Source organism: Anguilla rostrata, unplaced genomic scaffold (assembly GCF_018555375.3).
Source record: "Anguilla rostrata isolate EN2019 unplaced genomic scaffold, ASM1855537v3 scaf0046, whole genome shotgun sequence".
Lineage (NCBI taxonomy): Eukaryota > Metazoa > Chordata > Actinopteri > Anguilliformes > Anguillidae > Anguilla > Anguilla rostrata.
In genome coordinates this window covers 4,099-9,708 of record NW_026985623.1, presented here as the reverse complement: position 1 = coordinate 9,708, position 5,610 = coordinate 4,099, and the positions used below count along the sequence as shown (strand labels likewise).

Genomic DNA, 5,610 nt, shown 5'->3' with positions numbered 1-5,610 from the left:
TTCCTTCTTCCTTCGCGCCACTTCTCTTACCATACTCAACGGCTCTGGAGAGCCACCTGTCGCCATTATTACACAGTTATTGTAATTATGTTTCTAAAATATAAAACAAGACTGTTCCTGGACCCACAAAACTAAAAACAAACAACACATGCAAATCCTGCCTCCCTGAAAAGGACTGCTGCCTGTCACAATAAGCTTCCTATTGAAGGTGTCCTGCCCCAAGCATCCCACCGAGGACTTTCTGCCTTCCTTATAAAGGACTTTAGTCTGTCGGAATAAAGGACTTTAGGATTTTGCTAATCCCGTCCACTGCACTGCTGATTGGTGGCTGCACTGAGAATCCTGTTCCTGACGCCAATTGTTGGGCAGCAAAAATTTTCTCCTTTGAATAACCAGGCACAACGAGGTGTATCATATAAGAAATAGGATTTATTTCTGCAGAAAGAGTCCGGCACCTACGCACAACAAGGTGGATAAGGCCAAACTGAAGAAAGCAGGGGCGGTCCTTGCTTTTATAAGCAAAACGTGTCTTAACAATAACATACATAATTCCATACATGAATGGTACATGGTTAATACATAAGCATACAGTGAGATTTAACAAAGTAAATGACTGGCTGTGTCTAGCCATATAGCATGAAGACTAAATAAGCACCATGGTGACCACTTAGTCTTAAACAAGCTTGAAATCAGAAATAATTGTTCAGTCTTTTATCTATCAGTTGCTTTCAGAGTCCTGGGCAGCATGGTGTCATAGCCAGTTCCTCCCTGTCAACAACGACTAAATTGGGGAGAAAATGGCACAAAAAAAAAGACAGAGAAAGAAAACACACACACACACACACTACAGTAGGACATGCACATATATATATGTTCACACAAAATGTACCATTTCATTACAATACTGTACATCATATGTGCTGTGCAATTATACTGCATGTTTTAGGTACAGGGTCCTCTGGGGGGTTTGCTTTTCACAAATAAAGCTGCCGGTCTTCCTTCTTTGAAATACCACTGATAAAAAGAGTCTTCTAAACAACCTCCCCCCCGCCCCCCTTTTTACTGAGCTGTACTGAGGCTGCATGGCGTTGGTGGGGGTTAGTGAACTGAGCCTCAGGACAGGTGAGAGGGCTGTTCTTTGGGCTCAGCTCTTGGCCTTTCTCTCTCTCAATTTAATTCAATTCAAGTTGCTTTACTAGCATGAAATGCAAATGTAATTATTGCCAAAGCATACATATATATAATATGCAAAATAATAATGATAAATGTAACAACATATAACAATAACAGCATCATCCTTGTCATGTCTTAGCAATTATTATATATATATATATATATATATACATATATATATCTCATCATCATCTTCTTAAGCCCTTTGCTCCTCTAGGGAGCATAGTCCATTGACAAATGTCCTCCACATATCTTTTTATTTTTTAAATTTATTTTCTGTCTGTATATTTTACTTAATTATTTTTATCCATTATTTAAGTTTCTAGTTATTATTGTTTCTATATAATTTCTACTTTTCTTTATCCTTGTTATGTTGACAGTATCAGGACTGTTCTGGGGGAAAAAGATGGGGGGGGGAAATTACGCTCTAAAACTGTATGCTGATGCCTTTCTTTTGAATAAAAATATGCTTAAAAAAACAATAACAGCATAAGTAAATCAATAAATATGTACATGTTTATATGGGGTGGGTGGTCACTCACTGTCCCTCAGGTTATGACAGGCTGAAATGAACTGTGCCGCAATTGGGGCTGTTGTTCCTTCCCCAAGAAGAATTGCACACTGTTCTTCTTTAGAGATGAAATTAAAATTATTTATAATTTGGGATAATTTTGGAAAAGTTTTTTCTAATTTGTAAATATTTTGTGCAAGTAAGGAGGAAGTGCATCTGTGTCCACCTCTCCTGTCTTACAGTGACCACATATTCGCTCTTCTTTTGGTTTCTCTCTCTCTCTCTCTCTCAGCCTCCACCCGAGCCAGGAGACCGGCCTGCACTCATTAGCATCCAGCCCACTGTGCAGATAAACACACACACACACGCACACACGCACACACACACACTCACTCACATGATCAAGCTCATAAAGATTTATAAGTCAGCAGGGAATGGGGGGGAGCCTGACCATGATAGGTCATCTCTCAGGTAAGTGGGATCTCTTTCTTCTATTCTCCGTTCATGTGTCCTGTGGGGAGAAAGTTTCATTTAAATAATAATGCAGTAATAATTATTTGGACAGTGACCCAATTTTTAGTTGTTTTGGCTCTGTACTCACTGAAGCTCACTGAATTTTAAATTAAATGATGAATATGAGATTAAAGTGCAGACTGTCAGCGTTAATTTAAAGTATTTTTATCCATATCTAGAGATCTATGTTATGTAGGAATTATGTTTTGGGGGATTTTTGCATTCAGTCTTGTTTTCAGAAATTGAAAAACATATTAAATTTAAATTTAGGTCAGATGATTCACTTGGCCAGTCAAGAACATTCCACTTTTTGGCCCTGAAAAACTCTTGGTCACTTTAGGAGTGTGTTTGGGGTGATTGTCCTGCTGCAAGGCGAAGCACCATCCAATGAGTTTAGCCCCTTGAACCCTAGGGGGCTTTTGGCCGTTTTTCACTATCTTTATTACTATTACTTCTTTTTTTTTTATTTTTTTTATTTTTTTTTTTTACAGTTTTTTACATGGAAATTAAGAAGAAGCCACACGTATTACATACCAGTTTTATCAGAAGTCTCTTGGCTACCCAAATCTACCACATTCTACTAAGAGTTAGATAATCAGAAATAGCAGGTCAAGTATAAAAAATAATTTAAATTTAATGAAAAAATATGTTTTTTGAAATGTATTTCTAAAAGTACATGTCACTGCTTGATGAAAACCCTGCAATGTAAGCTCAGGGTGTCTGTAGTACCCACACCAAATATGTCAAATTTTGTATAAAAATTACTTAAGAACTGCCTAGTGTTTTCCTCCGGCCAGTGCGTAAGCTGTCTGGAACGAAGTCACACAGAGAGAACTCTTACCTGTCGGACATATTAAACCCGACTGTAGGAGCCCTTTTTTGTATGTAGTCCCCCCATTTATGGGGAGCAAAGTAATTGGACAGATTGGCCTTATCTGAAATGAAGTTTGTATGACTTTTATTTTGGCATCCCCTACGACCTACGAGGAGCCCATATGTCTATATCAGGTGTGGTGTAGGGGTGAGAGGGCAGGTTAGAGGGAAAGAAGGCCAACAGTTTTTCAACCCTGTCATCCTGTGAATTTTGTCTTTATTTTTTGACGTTTAATAAACCTTCCTTATTTCATTTATCTCATCACACCTTGGAATATATTTTGCTTTTTGCTTATGGATTTATGGACATGCGTTGAGCTGAAGCTACCTATCCCAACCTCACGAGTGAGTGGCTTGGTTCAAAGGAACTTCAGTCTACAATCAGAAAGACAGCAGTGTTACTTCTGAATGCTTATGATCCAGCACTATTTCAGTGCATATCAGTGAACCAATCAATGCTTTCCCACAAATAATTAGTTTGTTTAGCAATTTATATTTCAGGGTATACATTGATAGTTATTCCAAATTTTCAGACAGCAAATAATTGCTCATAAATTGGCTGTATAAATTGTGATTTTTTTTTTTGGTCAGTAGTAGCAGTATCTCTATATTGGCTTGTTAAGGCCAAATTCACATTAAAAAAAAAATTAAAAAAAACGTTTTCAACGTACAAAAATTCCAAGTTACTCTTGTATATTTGCAACATACAATAAATACTGATTGTAACATACATACATATACACACACACACACATATATATATAGCATACTTCATTATCCCCATGGGGACATTTCCCTAGCAGCATGTAACATTCACATTTACAAACAGACATTTATACCAAGAAACATACATACAATCATTCACACTACAGAGAGGCCATGTGGATAAATACACAAATTCAGATATAAATTTGACATATTGAGGCCTATTAAATCACTCTTGACTATCCACACATATGTTTGCCCCATTAATGTGCTGTATGCTTGTACACACAGGGCCAAGTTATTTGACACAATTTAGGAAACACTGGCTAGCATTGCTTTGGAATACAGCCTGTTTAATTTGTGTGAGGTAAGATAGCCAATCTTGTATCTTGTATCTTGTATAGTAACGTGGCATAAATATATGCTATTTGTCACTCTGATGTGACACAAAATTTGAACGACCACATTGTCAGATGGTAAGTTTAAAAAACACAGGGCCTTGAAACAAACAACAAAAGTTACTTGAAACAAATTATGAAACATTGTTTTATTAGCATACCTGGTGTGAAGAAGTCAAATTCTTCGTTTCTTCCGGACCTAATCACAGAGCAGATGTTGGAGCTTAATTTCGGAGGCACCTGTATCTGTACTAGCATTATACATTCAGTCTGTCGTCTTGTTAGTTAGATAAGATAAGATAAGGTAGCTAATGTTAAACTCAGTGAAAATGCAGAAAGCAGAACTGCCTGAAGTGTGGGTATATTTCAATTTGATTTCAGAAATTAAAATGACTTTCCCACAAAAATTTTACAGATGCAAAAGCAGACTGACAGTACAGAAAGTGCATGATCTCTTTATCATTCGAGAAACATGAAAATGTATTTTTGCAGTGTACGTTTTTCTTTTGTCCTGTTCAAGCAGGATTCATTTTTGTACAAATGTACAAACTAAAAGAACACTTACGTAGGCATCTTATTAGGAAACCTTGAAAGGAAAAGAAAGAAATCACAATAATGTACTTTTTTCTTTAACAGACAAAAAAGGCAATCAACAAAGCATGGGAAATTAGCTTGAACCAAAAAAGATGGAGATACACATTAAACACAGGCTAAAGTGAGGATCACAAAGGACAACAATGGAAGCAAACTGATCAATGATTTTTGATGTTTTGTTGAAATTTGATGCATCAATTTAACACTTCCGTATAGGAAAATGGTTTCAATCTCAATACTGGATTTAAAATAAAACAATTGTGCCATGAGTCACAAGATTCCTTTTGCTATGGATCCATTTATTTTGAGATCAAACTGAACGAAAGTCTGAAGTGGTTTCCTTTCAACAAAGATAAAATGAAAAAAACTCAACCTACAATCAAAAAGACAGAAATTAGTGAAGCTAAAAGACTAATAAATCCCTTATAACACCTTTATTAACCCGTCTCCCTAAAACATCTTTATTAACCTGTCTCCCTAAAACACCTTTATTATCCTGTCTCCCTAAAACACCTTTATTAACCTGTCTCCCTAAAACACCTTTATTAATCTGTCTCCCTAAAACACCTTCATTATCCTGTCTCCCTAAAACACCTTCATTATCCTGTCTCCCTAAAACACCTTTATTATCCTGTCTCCCTAAAACACCTTCATTATCCTGTCTCCCTAAAACACCTTCATTATCCTGTCTCCCTAAAACACCTTCATTAACCTGTCTCCCTAAAACACCTTTATTATCCTGTCTCCCTAAAACACCTTTATTATCCTGTCTCCCTAAAACACCTTCATTATCCTGTCTCCCTAAAACACCTTCATTATCCTGTCTCCCTAAAACACCTTTAT

At 36.6% G+C, this 5,610-nt stretch overlaps 1 long non-coding RNA gene across 4 annotated transcripts; it reads right to left on the bottom strand.

Annotated features, from left to right (window-relative positions):
- Positions 1-411: 411 nt before the first annotated feature.
- LOC135246189 (uncharacterized) lies at positions 412-5,390 on the bottom strand. 4 transcript variants are annotated; one of them, XR_010327539.1, is made up of 4 exons: positions 4,739-5,380; positions 4,335-4,372; positions 3,414-3,445; positions 412-2,195 (listed from the first exon to the last, which is right to left on the bottom strand). It is a non-coding gene; the product is annotated as an uncharacterized LOC135246189 (long non-coding RNA). The 4 variants fall into 4 exon arrangements; XR_010327538.1 differs by having other exon boundaries at positions 3,414-4,372; positions 4,739-5,343; XR_010327537.1 differs by having other exon boundaries at positions 3,414-5,390.
- Between the last annotated feature and the right edge of the window lie 220 nt (positions 5,391-5,610).